Source organism: Camelus dromedarius, chromosome 2 (assembly GCF_036321535.1).
Source record: "Camelus dromedarius isolate mCamDro1 chromosome 2, mCamDro1.pat, whole genome shotgun sequence".
Taxonomy (NCBI): domain Eukaryota; kingdom Metazoa; phylum Chordata; class Mammalia; order Artiodactyla; family Camelidae; genus Camelus; species Camelus dromedarius.
In genome coordinates, this window is record NC_087437.1 from 5146397 (window position 1) to 5167911 (window position 21515).

Below are 21515 nucleotides of genomic sequence, written 5' to 3' on the forward strand. Positions count from 1 at the left end.
CCTGTCCCAATTAGCCTGGGACGGAGCGATTCTTGGGCTCTCGGACTTTTCAGTTTTCCAATCTGGAAGTTCCCAGGAATCCCATCACCCTAACGGGAATCCTCTTCCTTAACCAGAGGCTCCCGCCAAAGCTCTGCCGGGAAGAGAGCAAAGCCAGAGGGACTGTGGGCACTTCGGCTCCGAGGTTCTGGGGACTACGGGATGTCGGGGATAAGGAGGTGGCAGTGATGACGGGGAACATTACATTCAATGGCTCAAAAGTACACCCTGAGGCAGAACTCCACTCTGGAAGGAAGGGATCGCTTAATCCCTTTACATATAAAGTGAACAAGCTCATCTGAGCTTTTAAGTTCCTTGCCAGGCAGCCTTCAGAAAGAATCCTTGGGGTTTGGGATGGTCTGGCCTCTAGCCCAGTCCCAGGGCTCCACTTCCTTTCACCCTACAGGTGCTGGGTCCATCTCCAGTGGGAGGGCAGTCATTATCCATACTTTCTTTTTGTCCTTACTGGCCTTCTGTACCCCTCACTGCTTCAACCCGAAGGAACCAAGTAGCAGTGCTGCCCAGCTCCAAAGTCACTGGTGGGGATGGTTACTATCACCACGGACTCCCCCTTCAGTGGCTCCTCTCTTCAAGAAGGATAACATCCAGAGGTCAGAACTAAAGCGAAAAGGATGCCAAACAGAACGCCCACCTCAGGGGCATTGGCCTTCTAGTAGAATATAACTTTGACTTACTATTTACTCTTTTTTTTTAATTGAAGTATAATGAGTTTACAATGTTGCGTCAATCTCTTGTGTACAGCATCATGTTTCAGTCATACATGAACACATATATATTCCTTTTCATATTCTTTTTCATTATAGGTCACTACAAGATATTGAATATAGTTCCCTGTGCTATACGGTATAAACTTGTTGTTTATCTATTTTATATATAGTAGTTAGTATCTGCAAATCTCATACTCCCAATTTATCCCTCCCCACTGCTTTCCCCATCTGGTTACCATAAGTTTGTTTTCTATGTCTGTGAGTCTCTTTATGGTTTGTAAATAAATTCTTCTGTGTCATATTTTTAGATTCCACATATGAGTGATATCATATGGTATTTTTTTTTCTCCTTCTGGCTTACTTCACGTAGAATGACAATCTTCAGATCCATTCGTGTTGCTGCAAATGGCATTATTTTATTCTTCTTTATGGCTGAGTAGTATTCCACTGCATATATATGCCACATATTCTTTATCCATTCATATGTTGATGGACATTTAGGCTGTATCCATGTCTTGGCTGTTGTAAATAGTGCTGCTATGAACATTGGGGTGCATGTATCTTTTTGAATTAGAGTTCCCTCTAGATATAAGCCCACTATTTACTTTTTGGGGGGTTTTTTGTTTGTTCTTTGTATTTTTTAGGCAGTTTTTAACTGAAGTACAGTCAGTTACACTGTGTCACTCTCTGATGTACAGCACAATGTCCCAGTCATGCATGTACATACATATATTCATTTTCATATTTTTTCTGTTAAAGATTATTACAAGATACTGAACATAGTTCCCTTTGCTATACAAAAGAAACTTTTTAAAATCTATTTTTATATATAGTGGCTAACATTTGTAAATCTCAAACTCCCAAATTTACTCTTGATTTAGTGTTTTCCAACTGTTTTATTAGCTCTGAATTAGTTGAAAACCACTAAGCTACAAATGGCTTTTATACAGTAGTGGTGCAAAGGATGTCTTTCCCCTGTGGAGGTAAAAATGACTTCTGTTATAGAGAAGATAACACCAAAGATTGTAGCTTTAGTGCCCTGAAGAAAAATAACCAGTTGTGTATTTATCATAATGATCTCATTTCACATTTTTTTCTCTAACTAACCATATATCAGGTCCTCTTATACACCTGGTTCTCTCATTAATGAGTTAAAAATAAAACTTTGACATGTACTCATGATGCGTTGATAAGAGAAGTATGCCTTTTTAACAATTTCAACAGTATACTTTCTGCAGACCCCCCCCCCACCACACCACTGTTTCTGGTTCCCTTTGGACCCACACAAATGCACTTCTAACTCACGGGTCTTCTTCATCTTTCTGTCCTTCGAACACTGAGGACACTGTGGGCCTCCCTCAGGACTGTGGTGAGTGCACTTTTGGGTAAAAATTCTTTAAAAAGTAATTACTCCATTGCAGAATTACAGATAATAGCAAAATATGGACACGAAGATGTCCAGCAATAGAAAATTATGGTCCATCAACATTAAATAGTATGCAGCTGCTAAGTGTCATCATTGTCAGGCCTGTCGCAGCCATGTGGAAATGCTCCAGCAAACGTGTGAGAAGACGGTGTTTAAAGTATGAAGTGGAAGGGAAGACAAATGGAGAAAATCTGTGAGGACAGACCGTTAGGAAGCTTTCGTGGTTTCTTCTCAAATTTTATTTAACAGGTTTTTTGTTCTTTCAATGAAAAAAATGTAAAAAAAAAAAAAAGATAGTTTAAAACTTTAAAGATAGAGAAGATGTGCTATACATATGCAGTGGAATACTACTCAGCCATAAAAAAGAATAAAATAATGCCATTTGTAGTGACATGGATAGACCTGGAGATCGTCATTCTAAGTGAAGTAAGCCAGAAGGAGAAAGAAAAATACCATATGAGATTGCTTATATGTGGAGTCTAAAAATATGACACAAAAGAATTTATTTACAAACCATAAAAAGACTCACAGACATAGAAAACAAACATATGGTTACCAGGGTGGGAAGGGGGAAAGGAGGGACAAATTGGGAGTTTGAGTTTGGCAGATATAAACTACTACCTACAGGGTAGATAAACAAGGTCCTACTGTCTAGCACAGGGAACTATATTCAATGGCTTCTTATAACCTATAATGGAAAAGGATATGTGTGTGTGTATATATATACATACACATATATATATACATATATGTGTATATATATAACTGAATCACTCTGCTGTACACCAAAAACAAATATAACATTGTAAATCAGCTGTACTTAAATTTTTTAAAAAGGAAAAAAATTAAGCAGAAAATTGGAAAAAAAAAAAAAAAAAACCAACCCCCAAGCAAGCAGAATAATATCACATGACATTACTGATATAAAATACGCAGCTCCCACCAACATGGTTGTCATCTGAAACCGCCTCCTGAAATCTCCTACTACACTTAGCCCTTCACCTCCGGAAGCTTGGGAACTCCGAGGTCACCGGAACTCCGTCTGCTCCACGGCTGGGCGAGGATGGCGCGACCTGAGCACTGGACGGAGCTCGGTGGGGGAGGACTTCGGGGAGCTGCCAAAGGTCTCCGAGGACGCGCAGGACCACAGCTCTCAGACTCACGGATGGAGATGTTAGCAGCTCTGCTCACGGACCCCAGACAGGCTCCCAGGCCCCTTGAGGGCTGCCAGTTTCCAGCCTGCCCCAGCGACACGCACTCTGCCCGCCCACTCAAACCCGCCTGGGGCCGGAGCGGCTGAACACGCACCCCGTACAGCCCGCGCTCGGAGCCCGGCCCCGCACCCCTGCGCCCACCGTGCCTTCCCACCACGTGGGGCATCACACCTGGCCGTGGAGAGCCTTTCCGGATCCTGGACGAGGTGCCTAGCTGTCCTTCTGAGCACCGACCTTTCCCTCCCGCCCTCTGGGAGGAAATCACAAAAACAAAGCAGGAGCCAGCTTTGTTCCGAGGGGAGTGTCTTCACCGCGCTCCCACTTTGGGAAGCTCTTCGGCCAGAACACAGGCGGGGAAGCATGTGGAGGCTTCCCAGAGGTGCCTACACGGCGGACCCAGTGCCCTGCCCGCTGCAGCCTCACTGGCAGTTGCTTCTGCTTCTCTGGCAGCCGGTGTTTTCAAGCTGGTTCGTCTTCTGAGTGTATTTACAAACAGACTTGACTGATGTTCCTCAAAAATTCCCTCCCTCTGAGTCCCCGAGTCAGTCGCTGTTCAGTGAGTCACAAAGTCATATTTTGCTGGCTATGTTGATACAGTCTTAGCTATTTTCAAGCACGGATACCAGGCATAATCTCCTGAAGGGCAGGGACGTAGCTGACATTTCTTTTTATTGTCTAGCAGTCACAGAATGCCCTGCAGAGAATAAATATCTCTTGGCAACCTGGAAACAACGCCGGTGTTCATTGATGGGAGGCCAGAGAAATAAATGATGGTCTTAGTGATAAAGAGGAATGAAGCACTGCCACACACAGCCACGTGGATGAACCTCAGAAACGGCAAAAGAGAAAGCAGGCAGACACAAAGGAGGATGTGCTGTGTGGTTGCGTCTGTATGAAGCCCCAGGGTGGCAGTGCTCATCTCCGGGGTGGAGGTCCGTTGTGGACTGAATGTTTGTGTCACCCCTCCCGCAGTCCCTGTGCTGAGCCCTCGCAGTGGCTGTATTTGGAGATGGGGCCTCTAAGGAAGTAATCAAGGTTAAATGAGGTCCTAAGAGAGGGGCCCTGATCCGACAAGATCAGCGCCCTTTTCAGAAGAGACACCAGAGGGCTCACTCTCTATCTGCTGGTACAGAGGTGGGGTCGTGCGAGGACACGGTGAGAAGGCAGCTCTCTGAACTGACTGGAGTCTTCACCTTAGACTTCTAGCCTCCCAAACCACAGGGAAAATTTTTCTGTTGTTGAAGCCGCCCCGGCTATGGTATTTACCGTGGCTGCCCTAGCAGGCTAAGACAAGACCACAGTAGCGGTTGCCTCTCGGGGAGGGGCATTAACTGGAAAAGGACACAAGGAACCTTCTAGGGGATGGAAACATCCTACATCTCAATAGGATGGTGGTCACAGCGATATTTACATATGTATATGCAAGAAAGTCTTGCACTGGTCATGTCAGATGTATGTATTTTACTGAATGTAAATTATCATCCAATAAAGAACTGCAAAGTGGATCTGTTGGTGAGAAGGATTATCTGCACGGTGACTCATGCACTCCAACCGATCGACTTGCGGTGGAGGTTTGACGAGCACTTAACTGTGCAGATTCTTGTACTAATCACAGGTTTAGCAAAAGCAGGATGGGATGGAGGGGGCGGGATGCAGCGTCCCTAGCTCTCAGGGAGTTTTTCAGCTCCAAAAGCAATATCTGGAGGTCCTCGAGTCACAGCCACTGAGCCAAATTGTACCCAGTGCTAGCGGCTCGTTCAGAGACTTTTGACACTCAGGAAGCCACGTGAACTCTGTCATGCTTTCATGGTTCCTTCGAGAACCAGCCAGCCCCAGATCTGCTCAGCTGCTGGCAAATCCAACCAGGAAAAACAAAAAGGAAACGGGAGAGCTGGCGCAGAGTCTCAATAAGATACGAAACAGTGCAGTTCTGACCTTAAAGATTCCCTCTACTCGAGCAAAAAAAGCTGAAAAATGTTCTCCGCCCACACGGCAGCAGCAGTGTGCGGCATTAATGGGGTTGTTAGCACCTTGGGCCAAAAAAGAGAAAGTCCTCCCCTGGTGGCTCCCCCCCCCCTTCTTTCCAAGGACTTCGGCAGTGCCAACGAGATGCAGTCAGACGCCACTGCAGAAGCATCGTCAGCAGGGGCGAAATCCACATGTTTCTCCCCAGGGAGAGTTGTGCCATTTCACAGGGTGTTACCAGGCTCTTTGCAATTAAAAAAACAAAAGTTGTTTGCATAAAATCGCTGACATTCTAGAAAAGGTAAACACCGGGCGTGCATGCCTCCTCTCTGCTCTCCTGGGTCCTTGGCAGATGTTCGTAGTTGATCACAGCTCTGTGAATCACTGAGTGCAGTTCTAGAATCAGCGAGGTGCTGGAGCTGGCTGGCCAGGAAGGCCGCTTGTTAAATTTCAGAAATCTTGCTCGCTGGTTGTTAAATCCATTCACTATCAGAAATTGGCAGACATTTTTACTTGAATTACATTAAAAGGAAAGGTAACGGACACTCAAAATCCATCCCTTCCTAATTGTCTTACTGCATTTTACTATTATCCATGTGCCTGAGGTTACTTACAAATACGGTATGTGGAAATGCTGGGTGATAGTAAGCCAGGGTTCTTCTCTTCCCAACTCTGGGTTGACAGAGTATTAATAGCTTGAAATCTGTCACCATGATAGCATGTACATCACAGAAACCAGCAAACTCTACAAGTCAAGGAATCCGCGCCACTCCCCTGGCAAGAGCCAGTTGTTTAACACCTACCAGCATACCATTCTCACAGGTCAAGATCAGGTGATGAGAGACCCCAGAGGAGGCAGCCTGTGCCCATCAAACTCCTGCTGCCTGTGAGGGAGAAAGTGTGTTGGTCACCGTGCCTTTCCTTTGGCTTGGAAAGATTAACTCTGAGCACTCATCAGAGGAAATCAAGCCTTAAAGAGATAGAGAGAGCCCCTAGATCCAGCCATGCCTGAAGGCTGCTACATTTTTTCACTAATGTGAGACTTGCCCAAGGGCATTGTCTTCTCACTCTCACAAAGACACCAGGTGAACTCCCAGGTTGGCCCAGGAGGGGACAGGTCATCGTTTGCCCTGGAGTCTTCCATGAAGGTGCCGGAAGGAGTCAACCAAGGACCAGGGGCCAAAGTCAGTCCAGATCAGAAGCAAACATAGGGTATAGCAGCTGGAGAAGCTGGAGACCTGAGAGGGGTGCAGGCAGGGGTGTGAGGCCCCAGAGACAGCTAATTCGGGGGTTATTTCCTAGGCCGCCTGGCTTGGCTGCAAGAGGTAGCAGAGAGCAAGCCCGGGCTTCAGAGAACTCGTACACAGGAATTGTGATGGAGATTCTTGTTTCTCAATTTCAGGCCATGAAACACACAAAGGGGAGAAGTCTGCACAGCTGGGGCCACACGAGGTAAGTGCACCTGCCTGCGAGTCCGCCTGGCTCAGCGACTCCGAGACGCCGCTGCCTCTCACAGCTCTCATTTTTCCCTCTTGATTTATTTTTGACTTAAAATCCACCTCTGCTCTGAAATACTGGAGCCCGATCTTCTCCCAGTTACCTCTCCTCAAATGCAGATTTGGGGGCTGTACCCCTTGGAAGTTTGATGGAGAGGTTCTAGAACTAGGCCAGGTTGCGAGTCCCTCAGGCCACACTTCCCACTTCATTGTCAGTTGTTTCCGTAAGGGCACCCTAATGGCAAAGTCGGCGAAAGCCAATTTGTTGGAGAGGAAGGACGGTGGAGGGAGTGGCCTTCAGGCTGAGTGGCAGAATTTGCAGGGCCCAGCGCAAAATGAAAATGCAGGGCTCCTGGGTCACAGATTACGAAGGATTCCAGGGGATGACAGCTGAACATGAAACCAAGCATAGACCCTTTTGAACAGGGGCCCCGTGTGAGCACCCACAAAATCAGCCCTGGTCACAGGGGATTCTGTGTAATCTCAGTATTTGCACCCCACGCGGCTGCCCACCTGACTTTCAAGGTCAAAGTCTCCAAGCAAAAAGCAGTAAGTCTTGAAGGCCCGTGTCTTGACTCTGGAGGAGAACCGTGGTCCTAGCGGGTCTGGGGAGGCTGCACTTGCTCCCTGGCTGGGCCCCTGCTGGAATCCAGAACAGACACAGAAATGTGTCAGGGAGATAGGAACAGAGGCGAGGTGGGGGGAGGACCCTGCATCTGGCAGCCCAGCCAGGAAGAAGCCACAGATAAACATCACAGAGGGTCCCCACCCCGCCGTGCCTCAGAACCAGCCCCCAGCACATCAGTCCTGACTCTTGTTGGCCGAGTCATTCCTTTCCATTCTGATCCTGTCTTGAGAAGAGACCAAACCACTGGGGGGACTAACTGGCACTCAAACAGTCCCAGTTTGCCTGGGACTTTCCGAGTTTTAACAATGAAAGTCCCGTGACCTGGTAAGCCCGGTGAATGGGATGGCTTTCCATAAAGCAAAGTCACAGCCAATGCCCACAGGCCGTATGCAAGGGCTCAGGTCACTCCCGTGGGCAGGTGTCCTCCCAGACTAATGGGCTGAGTTCCCACGATCTGCGGCAGCAGCTCAGTGGCCTCACTGTCTGCGGGTACATTTTCCCCTGCCAGGGTCTTCCATCACTCACAGTCAGACACAGCAAGGCCAGCATGCTAACTGTGGCTGCGGCCAGGGATTGGTAGCAGGCGCCTTTGATGTTTCCACCGGAAATAACCCCACCCATGCTCTGGGCAGTGGTCTGCATCTCCAGGTACACATCAGAACCCCAGACCCACAGCTCTAGCGCCTAGAACGCCGGGCCCTTGATAGCCCCTTTGTCCAAAACAGGTTTTTCAGGAAAATCTCAGCTCTGCCCAGGGTCTCCTTCAGCTCACCTTTCTGCAGCTGTGGAACTGGTCTCCACTCAGACATAAATCCTGGTTTCAGCAATTTTTTTTAAAACCAAAAAAGAATATCAGCCCTATATTATATTTCCTTGATTTTCAAAGTATTTGACACTGCCCATACTGATCAGCTTAGATATTTTATCTCTAGGCACTGGCCATTTGAGATGAAAATCCTGAACTCCAGCTTTCATGGACAGTGACCAGGAGGATGTATTGATTGTCCAGCTAGAACATTCGTACTCTACAGATACCATACCATGAATCTGATGACTACTCGTGTTCCCTTCTTTCCATTGACTGCTAGGAAGTTCAGAGTGGCTCACTTTTGCAACTGCTTAGACTATGATATACACAGTGTGTTAACTTTACTTCCGGTTTCATCTTACTTCCTAAGCTTACCTTCCCTTTGACCCAGTGTCCTGGGCTATTTATCCTGGCCTATTAAATTGAATGTACACATGCTACCACAAATCCTTTCAAAAGAGGAGATTAATATATAAACAAATAAAAATGCAAATGGTAATTGCTATCAGTAGGAAAAGGCAGAGCATCAAAAATATTGGAGACTCTATAAAGCAGATCATGCTGACTCTCATGCTGCAAGGCCCCTAGTCTCTGATGCAAAGCTCTCTCATCAGGATGCATGCTTCTGCGCCACACCCACCTCATACAAAAAAGTGCTAATGCCCAGATACCCACCCCAGGGAACTCCCTCCGGTCTTCCCCTGCAGCTGTCTTCTGGCCTCTCCACGCAGTCTCCACCAAGGAGCAGACACACACCTTCCACAGCACATTTATCCTCCCCAAACAAGGGCACAATTATCTTGACTGGTTTTCAAGCTCAACTCTTCGCTCAATGGGGGCAATTTCATCGCTGGGTTGGAGTGCCACCATCTAATTAATTTATTTACAGTGTTACTGAGGGGAGCTTTTGAAATCAATATGCAAGTGTGATTTAAAACTGACATCAGTATTTTGAGCCAAGGGCACGGGCCTTTTTAACAGGAACGCGGGTGGTCTTAAACACCTGAAGTTAAGCTCTTTGTGGCCGATGGCTCGGTTCTCTGTGGGGTTATATTTGTAGAGGTAGGGAACTTGGTTATTCCAAGAACGCTTTTGCTCAGAAAGCAGTGAGGCTGTGTAGGATACTCAAGATTTCTTCCCGTCCCTGCAGCTGAAGGGGCTTAGGCACAATCTCCACTTTACCATGTATGCCCTGTTTCCATCACAGAGCCTTCGTGCTGAAAAATCCCTGGGGAACATCTAATCCAGCCCTTTCCTTCTGTGAACAAATAGGGACTTGTCCAAGTTCACACAGAGCATAAGTTGCAGAGTTTGGACTTGGGGGCGAGGAGGGGCTCCAATCCCCATCACACCTGTGACCAACCTGGAATCAGATACATTAAATTCAATTCTAAGACTTCCTAAGACAAACTTTGAGAGGCTTCCTCCAATCTACTCAATACATTTACTCAGGGTGCACGTGTGATGACATTTAAGCGTTGCAGAATTGCTTGGGGGAAATCAGTGCCCCAGAGCATCCGGATGTGCAGCCTCCTGATCACGTAACTGAACACGGGTCGAAAAGGAAGGTTCCCGCAGGTCACGGGGGCTCCCTGTGTGGGAATCCAGCCCTGCCTCCTCGCTATAGTAAGGGCTGCGTTTGCGCCTGCCCCACTCTTGCTTGTTAGCTAACCACTTTTGTCAAGAGTCATCTCCAGATTGGTACACTCTCTCTCTCTCTCTCAAGGATCATCTCATGTTTGCAAAAAGATTACCTTACTGAATCCAAACTCGTTCTGCTCGCCGCATGACAGGCCAGTACATCTGGAGACGAGGTGTTGGGGCAAGGAATAGAGACTTTATTCAGAAAGTCGGCAGACCAAGAAGAGGGGAGACTAGTGTCCTGGAGAACCATCTTCCCCAAGTCAGAATTCAGACTCCTTTTATACTAAAACTGGGTGGGGAGGTTGTCGTCATTACAAATTACTTGGTGTCAGAATCCTTTGTTCTTGCAGCAGTCCACACGTGGGTCAGGTCATGATGTTCCTGCAAACCGCCAACAAGACAAATGTTATTCTCTGTTCTGCAACTTTTTATCTCTATATGAATGGGAAGTGTTACACCCATAAAGGCCAGAGCCTTGAGAACGGGCTCTCCTGTGTATTTCAGGCTCTAGGCAATGTTCTTTTACAGAAGGTGCACAACCAGCAGGACTGAGCCCAGGAAACACAGCACAGGGTTAAAGCCAAAGGAATAGATCTAATACAGAGTCAGATTTGTTCTTCCCTGCTACAATTACACAAGGTTTTCAAGAGACTCCTTTAGAGACAGTCCCAACCTTGCAAATTGCGACACAGTGCAAAGAACATCCAAGGAGTACGGTCCAGCCGCCACCTTGAGAACTGTTGTCCTGGTGGTCTCCTTACACCCAAACGTCCTCCAGTGTGCCACTCCTCGCCTGCCAGGTCTCGCACAGGGTTTAGGGAGAGCTGGGTGCTAAATTGATGGCATCTGGATCATATCAGATCTTTAAATGTCAGGCTAAATGTGTTTTTCTAGTCTTTCCCTGAGGGCTAAGATTGGACTGCTCATAAACTCATCTCTCTCCCCGCGTGGATTTTACACTGTAAACGTTCACAGCTCAGCTGTTTCCAGTGCCTTCCCATCTCAAATGGCAGATAAAAATGGAAGTGCTCAGGCCCAACTGAGCTGCCAAGAAGTCACGAGCTGTAGGCGTGTGACCCATTGTTTGGGTGTTTAAGACGATAGCAATGCTGGCTGGGGTTGACGCCACACAGCCACCCTGCTGCCTCTGGCTCTGATCTAGCCTGCACAAGGGAGGTAGGAGCTTTCTAAAATGGTGATAAACAGTGAGGTCACAGCCCAGAACATCCCAGCCCTCCTGGACCCAGCCAAACAAAAACAAGCCATGTGGGTGAGTATGAGTCAAAGAGTCATGGCTGGGGGGACCAACCAGGCCAGGATTCACAAATGGGAGGTCCACTTAGGAGTAAGGGCTTAGAACTGAAGACTCTCAGCGCCAGTCCCAGATTGTCTTCTCTCCTGGGTTCTAATCTCTAGCACTTAATGAGCGCCTGGCACATAGCAGGTGGTCCATAATCCCAGCTGCCTTCCATTCTGGGCTGTGATTCCAGAGCCCAGCACAGCACTTGGCATATAATAAGCGGTAAGTGTTGATTGACTGACTGCACTCATAAAAAATAACTGGATGGACAGATGCATGGAAGGAAGGAAGAAGGAAGAAGGGAGGGAGGGAGGGAGTAAGAGAGGAAGGATGTTATTAAATCTCTGCCTAAAGCTAACAAGTCAAAACATAGGATTCCGTTCCTCACAAGGCAATCCCTTCGGCTGTTTGACACTTACTCTAAACGTTATAAATTCCTCCCATTGATTGAGCCAAAATCTGCCATGTTGTAACACGGCAGTTCTAGTTTTCTTGTCTCCGTCTTCCTGGCTCTACGTAGAGGGTCCTTCCCAAGAGGAAATCAGACCTTCCCTTTTGCTTTCTCTCTCTCCATTAGCATTGGGTACTAGCAAGAAACACCACTGGTTTTTAGCTGTAGAATCAGAAGAATCAAGGGTTTTAAGGAATCACCAAGTCTTTATTTCCTCTAAGAATTTGGTTCTGGTTTTCCCCAGGCATCTGTGGAATGATTTCTTTGAAAAGACCTAGGTCTGTCATCTTTGTTCCCCTATGCCAAAAGCAAGCCTCCCTAAGATGACGGCCACAGAGCACCGAGGCCCACGGACACTCTGGTGACCTCACAGTGTGCCAGTTAGCTCGATTGGCCTACATTTCCCAGAATGCTCCTTCTTACGTGTGTTCAGTGAGATTGGTTATATTGTTTTCCCCAGTTCAGATATTTGAAAGGACTCCCCAGACTCCACAGAGTATGCTCATGTCAAGACTTTTTTTTAAAGGCAAAGGCTCCAGTGCAGGGAGAAAGAGAAAGCAGGGGAACAGTGTGGTTCCAAGAGACTTTGTGCACCGAGGCCCAACCTCTGTCCACACAGACCGCACTGAATCTCTGGATGGAGCTGCCAACATCTGTGCAAGGAACCCTGGCTTCAGGAGAACTCACTGGAAGGAGCCAGATGGCTCTTTAAGTTGCCAAGCCAGGCTTCTCAAACTGGTGAGGCCGTTGCAGACCACCAGGAAAGAAGATAACCCCAGGCTTGCCAGGAGAGTTTCAGGCCTCAGACAGCACATCACACATCTCACTGCCCTTACCTTCGTTGTAAGTCAAAAATCAGACATTGAGGCGTCCCCAGAAAGAAAGACAGAACTGCTCCATTATCTCCACCATGGGGCATGAGAGAGATCCTTGGGAAGTCTGGAGGGCAGAAGGGAAGCAGGAGACGCGATGGAGCTCACCCATGTTGCTCATCCTCGGACACACCTCATTGGCACGAAGTGGTTACTGGACCTGTAATTGCTCTGCTTTCCCTGGATCCGACTTCAGCTCCTCTGCCTCTGCTTCTGGGCCAGGTGTCTGTGTGTAGCCCCACACCAAAGGGTCCCGACTTCGGAAGGATGTCCACTTCACCTGTGTCAGAAGCAGCAAGGATGGGGTGGATTTTAGTCCATCCTTGTGGGGTTCCAGCCCATACTGATGGGTTCCAGGTCGTTCTCAATCTCCCTGATTTTATATCTTTCTTTCCTTTGGAACTGCCTGTCCTGTGGACTTTAGGCGTCAGCATCAGATATGAAGACAGCAGCCTTACAGAGACTGCTTAACCAGCTCCCATGATTATGTGAGGCCATATCTCTGCAACAAATAATATATATATATATTTATATACATATATATATGTATATATAGTCGTTTGCATCCCATATCTATGTCTTTTAGTGGTTCTGCATCTCTGGCTGACTCCTGCCATCCCCTGGAAGCATGGCCACTGGCTTCTCCCTCCCTCTGTGCTGCAGAAAATTCCGCACAATGCAGATGGTGGTGAGGTCCCTAAGCTCCGCTTCCCCACACACTGCCACTCGACTTGCAAGCTCCTCTGACAATCTCTCTTCCACGTGCAGGTGGGAAGTTGGGCAGGCAGCCCTGTTCTCAGCTGTGGAGTGGGCTGACTGGCTGTGCAGACTCACAGATGCCAGACAGATACCCAGTAGGCTCAGCTGATGTCTCATGAAAGGGAAGATGGCAAAACAGTGACAAGAAATCACTGGAGAACTCCATGAGCCACAAGGAACAATGGTCCTCAGACATCTGGTAAACCTTGAAGCTGGAGCATGAGGTGAGCTCACCAGGCAGACACGGAAGGGCCTCACCACGTGATGTCAGGGCAGAAGCCTAGGCGTCTCTAGGCACCCCCAGAAGGCTGAGGGTGCACGTGAGACAAAGATGCCGTTTCTCTGGGCTCATGCCCAATAGGTGGGGCTTCGGGCATCTTCTACCAGAGAGGTTGCAGATGAGCAGCCCGCCGGCTGAACTTGGCTGGCCACCACGTTTTATTTGGCCTTAATGGTATATTTTAAAGTTTTAAAATTTGTTGCCAGCTTTTACAAATTTGGGACTTCACATTTTTTTTAAATCTGAATTTTCCACTTTTCTTGAAAAATCAGAAGATTTAGCAAGTCTGGGCCTATTTTCCTTCCTGGCAAAAATTAGCTGTGGCTGAGTAGCAGCTGCTCTTGTCAGACAGGGATAGACTGTCTCAGCTCACGCAGTCCCCACTGGCCCACCACTCTTGCTTGTGTTACCTGCCTGGCTCCTGGAGGCACCTAAGGTCACAAGTTTCCAAGCCCTGGCCAGCCCATCTGTGGCAAGCACTCACACCTCTCCCACGGCAGCAGTGGAAACCCGGCTGGGCGCCCACTGCCAGCATCTGTACCTCTCTGCCCGAGGACTTCCTTTGGTAACCAGCCCCTCTGTGTCCTCCCCATTAGGCACCCTCGACAGCACTTCACATGAATATCACAACAGCTTACTTTTTCACTTTTACAGATTGATCCATGTCGATTCCTGTAGATTTAGATCACTAGTTCTAACTGCACAGGACTTCATTATATGACATTAGATGAACATCTGGGTTATTTTATACTTTTTGCTATTACAGTGCTTCAGTAAATACCCTTGTACACTTTTTTTCTGTGAACATAAACAGAAGTTTCTCCCAGAAGTAGAGATTGCGTTGTAGAGTATCTGTGGCTTCAATGTGACTGGATGTCACCAGAATACTCAGCAGAGGGGACCAACTCCCACCAGTAGCATGTGACAGTCCCTTTCCCCCACAGCTTTGACTGACTTGCTATTATCAGACTTTTTAATTTTTGTCGATCTATGTCTAGACTCTCCATTCTGTTCCATTGATCTGCTCATTCATGTGCCAATACCACATTATTTTAATTATTGTAGCTTTGTAAATCTAGACATTGGGTGAGAGAGATTTCTCTCCTTGTTCTTCATAATTAGCTTGTCTATTCTTGGTTCTTTTTTTAGTATTTCTTTTCTTTTCTTTATGGCAGTACTGAGGATTGAACCCAGGACCTCGTGCATACTAAGCATATGCTCTGCCACTGAGCTACACCCTCCCTGCCTATTCTTGCTTCTTTACCCATTCATAAGGATTGTAGGGTAGCTTGTGAAATCTGTGGGAAGCTCAGCGAGGGTTCTGAATATAATGATAGTGAGTTTATAGGTTAGTGTGAGGTGACTGACAGCCTGATGATGTTGGGTCTTTTCGCCCAGGATCGTGCCATCTCTCCAGGTTACTTTTATTCCTTCAATAAAATGTATAGTTTCCCCCATAAATTTTGTAAGTTTTATTACTAGGCACTTCAGAGTTTCTGTTGCCGAGATACCATTTCTCACTTATGAGGAAGAAAATAAAAAAGGTTCATAGCACTCTATCCTGGTCAGATTCTGGGGAAACAGGCATTCTCATATTTTATTAGTACAAGTGTGCACTAATACAACCACTCTGGAGTACAATTTGTAATAACTCTAAATTTTTTAAGGCACATTTTCTTTGACCCAGAAATTCCGCTTCCAGGAATTCACAAATATATGCACATATATATGAGATTTCGTGTGTATAATGATATTAAAGGCAACATTATTCTAAGAGCAAAGAATTAGTAACAACCAAATGTGCACTGATAGAAGATGGTTAAATCAACCACTGAGTAGTTTTTCCATTTAATGAAATACTATGTGGTCATTAAATAAATTAAGGCAGATTGACAAATACTAGGTGGGATATGTCCAAGATTTTTATTTTTTTCTTCTTATTTACTTTGGGTTTAGTTTGCTGTTCTTGTTGAAGTATCTTAAGGTGGTAGGTTAGTTTATTAAGTTGAATTTTTTCTTCTTTTCTGCAGTAAGCACTTACAGCTATAAATTTCCCTCTAAGACTGCTTTAGCCACATCCGATGAGTTTTGGTATGTTGTATCTTCACTTTCATTTATTTTGAAGAATTTTCTAAGTTCTCATATAATTTCTTCTTTGACTCATTTGTTATTAAGGAATGTGTTTAATTTCTACATATTTATACATTTCTAAAATTTCTTTCTAACTTCTAGCCTCATCCCATTTTGGCTGGAGAACACACTTTGTATGATCTCCGTCCTTTTGGCTATATTGAGATGTGTTTGATGGTTTAGTGTATGGTCGATCCTAAAGAATTTTCCCACATGCCCGTGAGAAAAATGTCTACTTCACTGTTGGTAGGTGAGGTGCAGTGACACCTCTAAAATCTTTCCTTTTCTTGCCCTGCTCTCCCTTCCCTGCAGTTATTTCAGACCACCTCCCCCTCTAAGCTTGAAATCGCTCACTCTCATGCTCAGTCCATTGCCTTGCTTTGTTTGTGTCCTCATCCTCCCCACGCTCCCCTCTGTATCACACAGATCAGCTTAGCCCCTCTCTCCTCCTCTCTATTCTCCACTTTTCCTGTCAGTCACATTCTCCCAGAACAAAATAGAACCTGAGAACAGACTCAGGCACCAGTCCACTCTCTTTCCCCAGCCTCCTTAGCTCCATCTCTGTCCATTTTCCTGAATCTATGTTACAAAAATCCCAGGGCTGAGGCCGACGAGGAGAGAACTCTCCATGTGGTTGGAACTCTCCATATGGTTCCAATGAACTGGTGAAGACACAGATCTTCCTTCCAGACCCACTTTCCATGGATCACAGACTGCATGGGAGATGGCTGTGAGCAAAGTCTCAATTGTCCATGGCTGGACTACTGTCCTCCCTCAAAGCCACCTGCTGGAAAGTCTCCCTCAGCCCTGCCTGTGCCCAGCAGAACCAAATGCCAGGCTTTTAGTGCAGCAGCCTCAAAGTTGGGAATCACTTTGGCTTTAATTCATTATTAACACACTCCTGAAAGCCCTTGGAAGTGACAGCACCAGCAGACGCCAAGAACACAAGCTCTTACAGCCTGTGGACGGGTGGAAAGGTAACTGCAGTCTTGCTGCTCATCTCCAGGCCTGGAGAAATATCAGACCTCTACATTTTATTTTGTGTTCTTCATAGTTACCCAAATATTAGCTTGTACATGGCTCCGTGCTTGCTTCCAGCACGGTGTTTGTTTATAATCACATGAGGACCTGGCTCACTGGCCCCATCTTACTCATCTTTCTACCCTCCATCCCACGCCCCCTGCCTGGCGTGTAGTGAATATTCAGTAATGTTTGCAGAAAGGATGGAGACAACATAATAATGAATGCACCCAGTAGGGCTTTCCTGTGCTTTCCCAATAGAACAGTTGCAGGCACGGCCAACCTAACCTACTGGTTACATCACTCATCTTCCAGCCTCAAAATGGACTCCAAGTCCTGTGGAATTATTCATCCAGGTACTGTCTCAAAAGTTTGGCAGTATCTTTAATGCCTGCGACCCCACTTCAGTGTTGTGATCTGCAAGGCCTGTCTCCAGTGTACACTACAGATGTGCACAGACGCATGCATGCACACACACACTAAATATTTTCTAATTTGAGTCCAGCGGATTGTATGTTTCTGCACCTAGTTTCTACACTCGGGCAGGAAGTGGATCTTTGTTCTCAGAATTAGAGGAATAATGAAGACAGAGATGCACTGGTCTCTGAGACCCCTTAGACCTTCAGAGATGCCTGGAACTCAAATGTGGGGTACAATTCTTGAGGTGTTTTGCTCCCCATAATTTCTTTCGCATCACAACCCTTTTCCCGTCCCGACAACAGCATCTCCTCTCCTTCCCCGGGGGAGAGGGTGGCACTGCAAGAAGCTGATCACACAGGGTCAACTGCTCGGCTTCTGAGGTTGAACAGACCAAATCGGGACAGAAACCAAAGAATCTGGAAGAAAAGAATTTTGAAGAGTAACACAGAGCCTCGCTGTCCTGCCCCAGAGCCAGAGTTCCCCTGAGCAAAGGCTGTCACGAGAGAGATGGTGGCATTGATAGTGTCTGATGTCACCAGAGAGGGCTCCTGTCGTCACAGTAAGAAGGGTGGTCTCAGTTCAGAGGACAAGAGAGTCACTGGTGGCCGAGGAGATGGAAGAAACAAGGGAAGGTCTCCAGGAGTGCCCGCAACGTGCAGCTGAAACGCCCACCACCTGCCCGTTTCTGGAGTTACTTTTCTGGCACACGCGCCACCAGGAGCTGATGGGAGTTACCAGGAGCCTTGCTTCTGGGCTCAGCCATGTGCAGATTTGGGGCACGGTGATTGCCCGAGCCTGGGCCCCCCAGACAGGCAGCGCCAGGATGCCCTTGCCTCCTGGTCACTCCATCTGGAGATGTGGGAGGTAGCCTGGGCCCGGGTCGGGAAGCTGGCTGCTCCCTCCAGTCCTGGTGACTCTGAAAAGCCTGCGGGGTGTGGGGAAGTCTCGGTCTGACGCTGTGGTCCCTGTAACACTTGCTACATCATCCACAAGCGAGGCCTCTTCCTTTAACGGTGTAAGGAACATTTCGGGGTCCCATGGGTGGCCATTAGAGTGCATTTCCCCGGGAGCCTGGGGCAAGGGCAGCATGGCCGAGCCCTGCCATCCCAGACGGCCCTTCCCAACCCGAGCCATCCCAGCAGGTGTGGGCCAGTTTGAGAGTTTCTGAGGGGACTCTGTCCATTTGGAGAGGACCTGGAAATTTTATTTAAGTCTACCTATAGGGCCGGCTTCAAGTGTCATCCTTGGATTAAGAGCTGTGTGGAAAGCTTTTAGGGCTGATTCAAATCCCAGAATCTCAGAGGACACACAGAATCAGGACAGATAGTTGACTCTATACTCATTGACAAATATTTACTGAGTGTCTGCTCTGTGCCAGGAACAGGTCCAGTCTCTGGGGAAACGGCAGTGAACAGATGGAACCCGTCCCCGGGTGGAGCTAACCTTTTATGGAGGTGAGGGGGAGCTGACAAAGAACTGAGTACCTTACTCACCGAGTGCTAAGGGGCACGGACTCTCAGAGAGAGCAGAGGATGAGGACAGAGGATGCCACATGTGGATGGAGGAGCCTCCGATGGGAAAAGGTGGGTCAGGCAGGCCTCACTGAGTAGGTGACGTTAGAGTAAACACGAAAGTGGAGAAATGAGTTGATATGGCTGGGTTTCCTGGGAAAGAGCTAGCAAGTGGAGGGTAGGCCAGGGAAAGGGGCGAGGCCGGGGTTACTGCAGAGGGTGGGGGAGAGCTCTCTGCCTGGAGGGTGGAGACCTGCATGGTTCTCCGGAAGCCTTTGGAATTGAAACTTTCTATCCCATCATCCTCCTGAACCTCCAGATGTCCCAGAAATTCTAAACTACATCTCCCAGAATGCCTGCCACCTGCACCTGTCATCCAGGAAAACGTGGGGCGAGAGGATGGCCGGGTCCCAGGTCGCGGTCAAGCCCCTGGGATGTGCCCCATCGAGTAAGGGTCTTTGACTTCATCCAGGAGAGAATTCAAGAGCGAGCCACAGTTGAGTAAAAGTAGATTTTTTCAGAGATACACCCTCCACAGACAGAGTGCAGGCAGTCCCAGGCAGAAGGGAGTGCAGCCACGGGGTGCGGGGTTGTTGGTTTCTATGGGCTCGGGAACTTCAGGTACTAACAAGCGGGGGGATTACTCCAGCTTCTTTGGGGAAGGGGCGGAGATTCCCAGGAGTTGGGCCACTGCCCCTTTTTTGACCTTTTATGGTCAGCCTGGGGACTGTCGTGGTACCTGTGGGCGTGTCACTCACTATGTTAATATGTCACAATGAGTGTATAACGAAGCTCAAGTTCAAGGTCCACTGGAAGCCAGATCTCCCCCCATCCTGGGCCTCAGGGTCTACTGAGAGTTGAATTTTCCACCATCTTGGTGTTACTGGCTGTGTCATGCCTTGAATGGCTGTGCCCTGTCCCCTCCCCTCGTGTCTCACCTGAAAGCCCTACAGCCCCCTCCCCCAGGACACCCTGACATGAGATTTGGGAAACACAGTATGGTCCAACCCTGCGATTCCTCCGTGCTGTCTGTCAGGCACTACGCTGGGCTCGTGACACGCTGTTTTCACTTCTGACTCTGAGTGGCTTCAGGGAACACACACACACACACAGGAAGCAACAACTGAATCCAGTGGAAAATCATTTTTTCCCACGAGATGTTTACGCTCACCATCTAAGAGCAAAATCAGACTGGAAACAATGAGCAAGTCCCTTCAGGAACTCCCCACCCCACGCCTGCTTCCCGCCAGCCTGGCCGCCCCACAGTGGTCAGAGGTCCACCTTGACAGTCAGTCTTCCCTAATCCATCCGTTCCACCAGACGCCCGAAGCCTCTGAGCGCTGGCTTCCCAGCTCCCTCCCTCTGCATCACTCCCTGGGGTCCTCAAACACCCATGTGCACCACCCTGGCGTCTGACTTTATATCTGCAGGCCAGACCTGCCCCCTGCCCTCCAGCCACCATCTGTCCCTCCGAATCCATACATCCAGGTCCTTCCACTCCCTTTGGCTTGGAAATGCCACCTCCAGCTTCACATGTCCCCACGGAGCCACCAGTGCTCATCCCCGTCCCTGCTCATTTCCATTGATGGCATCTTCCAACGGCTCAGACTAAGGACTTGGGGTCATCCTTGACTCTCTCACACCTCACATCAGTTTGCCAACAACTCCTACGGGTTCTTCCTTAAAACACATCAGGAGGCTGACCACTTCTCCCGGCTCCCTGAGGCCACGCCAGGTCCACGCCCTTATCCTGTCTAACTGCAGTAACTCCTTGGTGGAGCCTCCTGCTTCTGCCCTGTCCACCCCCCCCCACCCTACCCCAACTTGGTCTAATCTCAGCACAGAAGGCAGAGCGGTCTTGTTAATATCCAAGTCCATTGTGTCCTCTGCTTACAACCCTCCAAAGGCTCCCATCTGACTCTGACCAAAAGCCAAAATCCCTGCAATACCCTCTAAAGTTCTATGTGATCCCCACCCCCTTACCTCTCTCATTCCATCCCACCCTGCCCACACTGTTCCAGCCACCTGGGCCCTCTGCTGGCACTCAAAAGGCCAGGTACACTCTCACGTCAACCTCAGGACCTTTGCATGAGGTGTCCTCTCCACCCCAAATGCTCATCCTCACAACTGCCCAGCCCTCCTCCTTACACAGAGGCTTCCGTGAAGCCATCCCTCGCTCAGTGTCCACTGTCAGCCCCCAGCCCATGCTCTCCAGCGCCCTTCCCTGCTTTATTTTTCTCCTTAGCCCTTGCCACCACCTGTCTCACTGTATATTTAAATTATCAGTCTGTCCATCTGTCTCTCCCACTACATTGTAAGCTCCACAAGGCACACATTTCACTCTGTTTTATTTGCTGTTATAGTCCCAGTCCCCAGGATAGTTTTGGCTCATGAATATTCATTGGTTGAATGAAGGAAGTCTACAACTGAAGGAGCATGGCCCTCCTCTTCCGGCATCCGCCTCAACCCAGTGGCCAACTGAGGGGATGGCATTCAGATGCTCCCGTGGGTTATTCACAAGAGCATCTCCCCAGCTTCCCTCCTTTTCAAAAGGATGAGGACAGGGGTCTTCAGCGACGGAGGGAGGGTCCAGCCTACCTTTACAGGATCACCTGTGGGAGGCTGTGGCTGCAAACAGCCGGCCCCCTGCATTTCCGTCACAGGTGCAGCCTTTCCGAAATCCGAAATCCGGAGAGAAAACTTTTCCCCGCCCCTTTGGGTGGAGAAAGACGCCTTCCATCCGAACTCCTGGGACGATCCCGTCTGGGTGTGGTCCTAGCGGTGACGGCGCTTATTTTCCCCGGAGTCGTGTTCCGTGGGGCTG

At 48.2% G+C, this 21515-nt stretch overlaps 1 long non-coding RNA gene across 2 annotated transcripts; it reads right to left on the reverse strand.

Moving 5' to 3' along the window:
• Positions 1 to 10129: 10129 nt before the first annotated feature.
• On the reverse strand, positions 10130 to 21414 carry LOC105104362 (uncharacterized). Of its 2 annotated transcripts, none has more exons than XR_838568.3 (3): positions 21290 to 21414; positions 12536 to 12851; positions 10130 to 10329 (listed from the first exon to the last, which is right to left on the reverse strand). It is a non-coding gene; the product is annotated as an uncharacterized LOC105104362 (long non-coding RNA). The 2 variants fall into 2 exon arrangements; XR_010382895.1 differs by having other exon boundaries at positions 12536 to 13073; positions 21290 to 21375.
• Between the last annotated feature and the right edge of the window lie 101 nt (positions 21415 to 21515).